This window comes from Amblyomma americanum, chromosome 1, assembly GCF_052857255.1.
Source record: "Amblyomma americanum isolate KBUSLIRL-KWMA chromosome 1, ASM5285725v1, whole genome shotgun sequence".
Taxonomy (NCBI): domain Eukaryota; kingdom Metazoa; phylum Arthropoda; class Arachnida; order Ixodida; family Ixodidae; genus Amblyomma; species Amblyomma americanum.
In genome coordinates this window covers 490,023,123-490,032,603 of record NC_135497.1, presented here as the reverse complement: position 1 = coordinate 490,032,603, position 9,481 = coordinate 490,023,123, and positions in this window count along the sequence as shown.

Genomic DNA, 9,481 nt, shown 5'->3' with positions numbered 1-9,481 from the left:
CTCTTCCCCCGTCCCACCTCTCCCTAGATAACAAACACACAACGCTGTGGCGCACAGTCAACAGACACACACTACCCTCACCCAACACCCTATCCCACTGGTATCCCTCCTTCCCCATCCTGACTGCACCATATGCCCAGAACGCTTCGTCTCTTCTTTCCACATCCTCTTCCTGTGCCCGGCGGACCCTCCCACGCGGGGCCTAGAGAACCTCAAGACCTGGGAGGTCTGGGACACCCTGCTGCGCTAGAAAGACCCGGCCCGTCCGGGCTGCCTGCGTTATGGGCCTTAGGGACATACACTTGAGTGTTGTGGAGTAGTGCAAGGATCCCTCTCCAGCAATAAAGTTAAGGCTTAAAAACGTGTCGTCACAACCACGTTGCGCCGCGTGACGTATCGCCGCTGCCATAGCATGACATCATGTGATTTCGCCGCGCCACCGAATCGTGACGTCGCCGTCGCTGCGCCGGGGCTCCACAGCCGCGGAGCGGTTCCTGCCTGACCACGTAATCTAGGCGTGCCTCAGCTGGTTACAAAAAAATATTAGCTGTGGTTTAACTTCTCCTGAACCTTGTTGCAGAGCGAAAGCTTTGGTGTATCAGGCAAGTAGACGCGGCTAGGCGTCTGTAAAGTTGAGTGCGTTTCGGACTGTGGATAGACAGCGCACTCACCATGCCACCCTTGCTGGTGGCAGTAAAATTAATCGTTGATCGCGAAGGTTCGACACCGAATGAATACTGCGGCATATTGCTGCAGCGCCGCCTGTCTACCCCAACATTGTCAGCGCTAATACATGCAGCGCACATCTCTCTCACCATCGCTACGTACCTAAGAGCACGATTGAGCCGTCCACTGACCCAGCGACCCAGTTATGTGCCCTTCCTTTCCTCAAAATCATCGGAGTCTAGAACGTTGTCAACGCCAACGCCAATGACCAAAATGAACACCGACAGCCTTCGCTTTGTATATCCTAAACTTGTCGAGCTAATCCACATTCATGTTTTCTCACTCGCTCTCCATCAAGAGCTATCCACGCTAGTTAGATAGGTGAAAACTTTATTGCTGAGCCTTATGGATGATTTACTGCCTAGGGTTTGTCTGGCTCTTGAACCCGGGTGGTCGAAAACAGTCCATGACGTGCGGCGACCTGTCCAGCCCACTCTACCAGCGGCCTTTGTGAGGCCGCTTTGGAGCTGGGACCGCAATCTCTCAACCCTCTTTGTCCGTGAGGTTCCAGTAAGATTGTGGTTGAAATTTTCGGCAGAGATATAAAATGTAGTCGAAGTTGGTTCTCGAAGCCCCACAAAGAGAGCATTCTGGTCTGTATTGGCTTGGGTGGATATTGGCTAACAAAGCCGGTGAAGGGAATGTGCAAGCCTGGAGCTGTCTCCAGGGAGTTTGTTGTTCTTTCGAGAACGAGTTGTGGGGTGGGGGATAGATGTTCCTTTGATCCCTGTAATGGAGGGGTTTTTCATGATAGGTGACAAACCGGTCCCTAGAGCTACACCTGCCTACAGTGTGCCCTGCTCGGTTGACGTAAGCTCCAGCAAGAGAGTGGGCCACTTCATTGACGGAGTTGCCTGCGTGGGCTGGCATCCAAACTATTTGAACGGGTCAGGGTTCTGTGGAGCAAGAATTGATAATTTTTCGGGTGGTAGAATGAATCGGTCCCCGTGCAAAAGTCGTGATTGCTGTTTTAGAGTCACTCCGAATGAGTGTGACAGCGGAGGAGGAAATAGCAAGCGCTATGGCTACTTCTTCGGCTTCAAGTGAGGTTGTTTTCTTGATCGAGCACGAGGCTATGTGTTTGAGGTCATGCGATGCTACAGTGATGGCGTGGGCAGAATTGTGGATGTACTATGCCGCGTCCACGTAGACCGCGTCTTTGTCCTTTGCATGAGCTTTAGGGACTATGGCATCTCTTTCTCTCTTTCTTCTCTTGCTCCCTCCTTTATCCTTTTTCTTACAGCGCGGTTAGGGTGTCCGCCGAGATATGCAAGACAATTACTGCGCCATTTCCTTTCATAAAATAAAGACAAGCCATGAGCTTTAGGCAAAGCCTTGGCACGAACTTCGCGTCTGGCCTGGTTGTGAACTGGGTGTACGTTTTTGTTCAGAGGGTGAACTATGAGTCTCTTCCTGATGTGTGTTGGGATGGCAAGGGTGTTGTTAAGGCGTGGACCTTTTGGCTGAATCTTTAGAGAGGCTAGAATGTGTCTACCTGCATATGTGGAGGAGAGTCCGTCAATCTGAGCCGTGCGATGAGCTTCACTTCGGTCTTGTAGCGTATTGTGCACTCCCATGCGTAGGAGATGGGTGGTGGGAGCTTGCTGAGGGAGATTGAAGGCTGAAGGCTGACATGTATGCCTGTCTAATTAGTGTATCTGCCTTCTCCTCTTTCGCCTTTGTGAGGTAGAGGTAGGGCAGGGAGCAAATCATGCCACTAATCACGAAAGCCTGCACCAGCTGCCTCCGGTCATGTTCATGCATGCCCCGGTGCTTGTTGGCTATTCTTCTAATCAGTCGGATGGTTTGATATGTCATGATTGTTAGTTTGGAGACGGTCTCCGTGTAGCGTCCATTGCTTTGTAAAAACAAGCCTAGGATGCATATCTTTTCAACCCCAGGCACTGGTAGACCACTGACCTTGACGTGTATGAAGGGGTTTTACTTCCTGTTGCGGCTCGGGGTCGGGTGGAGTAGCAAGAGTTCAGACTTAGCAGAGGAGCACGTGAGGCCTACAGAGGCTGCGCACTCCACTACCGCGTGCGCGCCTGCTTGAAGGGTTTCTTCCATGCTCCCGACATTGCCCATGGTGGTCCATAAGGCAATGTCGTCTGCATAGGAGTGGGAGAGGTTTGGGATGCGCTCTAGCTTGCGAGCCATGGGAATGAGAGTAATGTGAAGAGTAGACGAGATACAACTGACCGCTGGAGAGTCCCCCTGCTGCCGAAAGGGAAGGAGGGGGACTGTATAGGGCCTAGTTTGATTTGCGCTCTGCGGTCTCGTAGGAAAGCTGCTGTGTAGGTATCTGTTCGAGTCCCGACTCCTAGATTGGATAAGGCGTCCAGTATGGCTGTGTGTTGGACATTGTCAAACACCTTACTGAGGTTTAAGGCTAGCAGTGCTCGTGTGCGTTTGCAATGTCTGCGATGTAGGATTTCATCTGAGATTTGAAGCATTACATCTTCTGTTTATAGGTGGCTTCGGAATCCCAACAATGTGTGGGGAAAGAGCTCTTTTGTTTGCATGTAATTTTGGAGGCTGTTTAGGATTACGTGCTCAAATAGCTTTCCCAAGCATGAGGTGAGGGATATTGCCCTGAGGTTTAAAAGGTCCAGCGGTTTTCCGGGCTTGGGGATGAAAGTGACCCTCACGTGGGTCACTTCTGGATACATCATCATCATTCTGGATACATCATCATCCATACATATTCTGTGAATGAGGCGCGTTATATTACGCTGTTGGGTGCTCTTCGTGTTGTGGTGTTTTAAGAGGCCGCGTAGAAATTTTCATTTCATCATCATCATCATCATTTATTAACCCTTAAGGGTCCCGTCAGGGACATTACATAAGGGGGGGGTGGGGGTGGTACAGGGGTGTTCAGCCGTCATACATGAATATAAATAGAATGAATGTAAATATAGAAGGAATATAAAAATACAGAAAAATATAGAAAAAAAGTAGAACAAGACGAAAAAAGACAGAAGTAACAAATTCAAATAATCACGTCATGACAGAGTGTAGCAGAAATATAAACAAAAACAGGTCCAGGTTTCCTTCCATGCGGTTGCGGGGCTGTCCCCACTGCTGACGGGTTAGTTGTGCCGCGTGTGTCTCTATCTCTTTGATCAAGGCTGATATCCTTAACTTGAGTGATCTGTTGTGTTTGTTACGAAGCCATCGTTTTTGCAGGCCGGATATAGCCTCCCACATGTGGAGTCTGCTGTCGACCGCGTCTGATTTGCGATTGTTTGGAATCTCAGAGGTCGCTGTAGCGACCACGTCCTTTGTGAGTTCTGCCACCCATCTCGCAAGGTGTTTGATTTGGTTGAAGCCTCGTTACAGAGGTTCTAAACTTTTCCCAGTCTGTGATCTCCAGCTTCTTTTTCACGAAGGGGGTGATTTAATTTAGCGAGAGTGAGGTTTTATATATGTAGTCGTCGCTGCCTAGGGAGGTCTGCGTGTGCGACCACTGACATTGCGTGATATTCTTTGTGAATGTGAGATCGGGGTGGTGTTGTGTTGTACGCTGTTACCGATGCGCGTATGTTGTTGCGGAATTTTCACGAGGGTAAGTCACTCGTTCTTAATTAGTGTCCAGAGCTGTGCACTTTTCCTGCAGTTGAATTTACCCCCAGCTGACGTGTCTGGCATTAGAGTCACCAAGCACTATAAGCGGGTGTTTAGCGCTGATATGGAGCGCTTTGCGTATGACTGAGAGGAGGGGGCTGCTTTGCCTTTCAGGCTGCTGTATGTGTTGAGGATGTATAGGCTAGTGCTATTTCTAGTTTTGAAAAGATCTATTAGGTTAAAATCTATGTCTTCAACCTCTATGGTGTGATCTGTAGCGGTGTATGCTCTGTGAAATAGGGTTGCGACCCTTTGTGTTGGTTTGTTCATTGGCGTGTGGGGAGTGTAGTTGACTAATATGACAGGATCTTCAGTTTCCTGTAGTGCGATGACTGTGGGGACTACTTTGTCGGGGAGATTGAATGTGGAGTTTTAGATTGCTTCGCTTGTAGTGATATCCTCAACAATTCCACTGCCACACTTTAAGTTCCTTGTGTTTTGTTGTCATCCTTCACTGGTCTGAAGGCGAATTGGTTGTATTTGATTTATGTGGGGGGAAACGATCTATTTTGCTCTACACCTGAGTAGCGATGGCGTCGTGAGCGATAGATCTCTGCTCAAGCGTCATCATTCTGTTGTTGAAATTGTTGGTCAATGGTCAATGTGCTCATGTCTTTCTTCGTGGCTTCGAATTTAATTTCCATTTTCTGTTTAAGGATAGTAATCCCGTTGATCAGGGTTCCTAACGTTGTGACGTCATCAGTAGTAGTGTTTTCTTTTGCTCTGCGCTTGGCAGGTGTGCTTTGGATGGGTGAGTTCGGTGTGCTAGCTACCGGGGTGAGAGAGGAGATATCTTGATGGATTTTCATTTTCTCTGTTGGTGGGATTCTTTTTAGTAGCAATTATATTTGCTTTCTAAGGTTATCGATTTGTTGACTCTGGTGTTAGATTTGCTGGCGTTGGATCTAGTGTTGATGTTGGTGTTCACCAGCCACGCTAACCTCGAAGCCGTTTCCTCGCGCTCGGCAGGCCTCCTATTAGCCTACACACATTAGGTAGTTCCGTCGTGGCAGCGGAGGAGTGCAGACGTGCGCCGCATGCGCTCCGTAGTTTTCGACTGATCTATGCCACCAAGACCCATCGTGCCACCTGAACTTTTGGATCTGATACATCTCGACGAGTGGACCACGCGGATGAAAGTGGCATAGACGGTAGACCCGTTTTTTCGGTGTTTTACTGGACTTTGAAGCTCCCACGTGGCCGCGGAGCTAAACCTAACGCTAGGCTTAGCGCGAGCACGGCGCTTGAGAGGGACCAGGCCGCGTCGACGACACCGACGAGGGCCGACATGGAATCCCGCCGACCGAGCCTAGCAATTTCCAAGCTCTACGCGGGCGGCCCAGCGCAAAAGCCGCCCGAATTTCAAGATATGGAGGAGGACTGCTACAGCAGCTGCTTCTACGCCGAGGCCACCGGCGAGGGAGACTTTGCAGCCACCTTCATGCAGCAAGACCAGCCCTGTACTTCTGGTACGAAAAACTCCTTCGATTACCGGGAGATTTATTACTCTAAACGCCAGAAGTTACTGATGAGCGGTTTCCGGAACGCCGCCATGTTGGATCAGAAGGCAGCCCCGAGCGGGGAGAATAATTGCAATATGGCGCCGGCCGCGTGAGCGCATCGGCAGCTGGCGATGCAGCTGCGGGCAGAGCCCAGCGACAGCCGAGACAAAGGCTGCCGCCGCTTCCCAAGGACGAGACGAAGATAATAATATGCCCAAAGAACGGCCTACCCATCAAAGAGTTGAAGACAACGGAAGTCGCTAGAGCCATCGTAAAGACATGCGACGGAAAATTTAAAGAAGGCGACGTGATGGTCAGACTGAAAACGGGCTCATCATCATTTCGAGCACCTCGAACGAGGAGGCAGCGAAGGCGATGGTGTACATGACCTGCTCAGAGTTTAGAGGACATTCCTAAGAGATCAACAGGTACGTGGCTCTGCCAGAAGACGTAAGACGGGCCGTCATTCACAGAATAGACGCCGGTACCTCGCCGGAGGAACTCAAGGTAAGAATCAAAGTACGCACGCAAGGAGTCATGGTACTCACGGCAAGAATGTTAGGGAAGTCGGAGATGGCAGTCATCACATTCGGTGGCCCTATCACGCCCAAAAACGTGTTCTTCGCTGGAGGGGAATTCAAGTGCTACCCTTACAGACCGACGAGGCAGGTGTGCTACATCTGCTGCCAGCAGGGCCACCGGTCGGACGTCTGCCCCGTGCCCAACACCAAGGCATGCAAGACGTGCGGGACACAGAACCCAGCGCAAGACCACCAATGCCAAGCAAAGTGCCTGATCTGCGGGAGCGATCACGTCACAGGATACAGGGACTGTAAAGACCGCCTCAAAAAAGCGAGGGAGCCGCGAGGCCGCCAACCGCACCAACAGCAGAACCAACAACAGAATAGCAGAGGAAGAGAGCGCAGACAGAGATGGTTACGCTCGGAGAGGGGCCCAGAGCCGTTCACGGAACCAGTCATGGAGCCGATCCCGGAGCCGGTGGAGGAGCCGCCCTAGATCCTTCCCGCCGCTGGCACCCCCGGTCTACAAGAGCGAGGTTCAGCAGCAACAGCGGCAGCAACAACCAACGAGGAAACCCAACGGCGGCACGAAGGTGAGCTGGGACGCAGGCCCTCCCAAATCGCTCGTTCCACACTCAGGTGACCAAAACAAAACAGAGCATAGTAAGCCCCAAAGGAAAGCAATTAGAGGAAGAGAATAAGAACCTGAAAAGAGGCTAGAAGAACAAGATGCAAAATACAGGAGTATAATGCAGGAAATGAACGAAATGAGAGCGGGCAGCCCTCCCCCCCCCCCCAGACCACTCACCCCGCCCTCCCCTGCACCAAGCCAGCACAATCCAGCTAACACACCAGATTTCACCCAGTTTATGACAGAAATGCAAAACGCCATGCAGGAAATGCAAAAGACAACACAAGAGATGAAACAACAAATCATGATACAAGGGGCGGAAATTCGCACCATGTGTAAACAGAAATTGACACAAGGAATCAAGGACAAGTTTAACCAAAGACGGCCGCTGGAAAACTACAACTCTAAGGATGACTCGGACATATGATCATAGATGGACGAGCCAAGAAGGACAAAAAAGAAAAATTAGAAATATGGCAGTGGAACTGCAGAGGATATAAGAAAAAACTATTACAGCAGTACATAAACACGTGACTAACAACCCCGAAAATAATCGCGCTACAGGAAACAAACACAGAACCAAAATTACATGACTACGCGTGCTATGAAAACTCGGGGGAGAAGAGAAAAAGGCGATGCTTGTAAATAAAAGCTTAACGGCTATACAACCCGACAAAATAGTAGAAACGGATGTGGAGCACGTGATCATAGAAATAATACCTAAAAGAAAAGAGCAGAGGGAGCATATTCATTGTTAATGTATACAGCCCTCCTAAACAAAGGAAAGCAAAATTTGAAGAGCCTTTCAACAAAGCCAGTACAATCGCGAAAGGAAACGCACTGATAATATTAGGGGATTTCAACGCCAGAGAGCAGAACTGGGGCTATAAAACGTCGGACGCAAAAGGAAGGGCAGTAGTCGAGGCGGAAGACAAGGCCGGGTGCGGGCTAATTACTGATGTTGGAACCCCAACCAGAATTGGGAACAGCGTATCGGAGGACATCTGTCCAGACCTCACGTTCGTGCTGCGAAAAAAACAAGCAGAGTGGGAAAACCTAATCGAATACCTCGGAAGTGACCATTTCACCCTGAAAACGCAAATGACGACAGCCGACAAACATAGGCGGCGCATTGGACAAGCCAAGATAACCGACTGGAATGCCTTCAGAGAATCGAGGGCAGAAACGGAGGAAATACAATCAACAGCCGAATAGGGAGAAAAGCTAAAAGGGCAAGTGAAGAAATTCACAAAGCAAATAGAAAGAACTCAGCAAACGCCAGATGTGGAACCCAAGCTACTCAGACTATGGGAAGCAAGGAGGGGCCTCACGAAAAGTTGGAAAAGACAGGAGCACAACCGGAAGCTCAGATTGAAGATTGCAGAGATCACAAAACAGGCATAAGAGTATGCAGAACAGCTAGCTAGACAAAACTGGCAACAATTCAGCAATTCGCTAAACGGGACTCTAAGCACGGCAAAGACGTGGAGCATACTCAAGGCCCTACTAAGCCCAACCAAATCTAAATCCGAAAACAATAAGCCCTTCAGAGACTAGTCCATCAGTTCGAAGGAACAAACGAAGAGCTGATGAAAAAAGTGGGCAAAAAGTGTTTTGGCGACTGCAAACACGAAGCGTGTACGAAAACGTACGAAGGCGAAGAAAGTGAAACACTAGACCGCCCGATAACCAAAGAGGAGGTCTATGCGGCAATAAAAAGATCAACGAAAAACACGGCAGCAGGTGCCGAAAAAATCAACAATGCACTATTCCGCAACATCAGTGACGAGCTAGTCGAGAGATTAGCAGACTACCTAAATAAACACTGGGAAGCAGAGACAGTACCGGAAGAGTGGAAGCATACAGAAATCATCATGATCCCGAAACCAGGGAAGAAACTCCAGGTGGAGAACCTCAGGCCAATCTCTTTCACATCACGCCTCGGCAAGATATACGAGAGAGTGGTGACCAAGAGGATACAAGACTACCTGGAAGACAACCAGCTATACCCCCACAGTATATTCGGCTTCAGGTCCAAGCTCTTGACGCAAGACGTGCTGTTACAGATCAAGAAAGAGGTGCTGGGGGAAATCCTGAACCATCCGGAAAACATTCTCATGGCACTCGATATCAAAGGGGTCTGCGACAATGTCAGCCATGAAGCCATTTTAACGGGGCTAGAAGACCTAAATTACGGAAAAAGAAAGTACGGCTACGTTAAGGCATTCCTAACTGACAGGACGGCAACCATCGGGTTAGGAGAGCTCAGAACGGACAAGTTCAACACCCCAAACAAAGGCACACAGCAAGGATCAGTGATATCCCCCATCCTCTTCAACAGAGCAATGAGAGGGCTGGCCCGAACACTGTGGAAGATCCACGGCATACGGCACGCAAGTACGCCGACGACATTACCATCTCCACAGACCATGTCCCGCTGGGAATGCAGGAGTACAGACTGCAAGAAGCCGCAA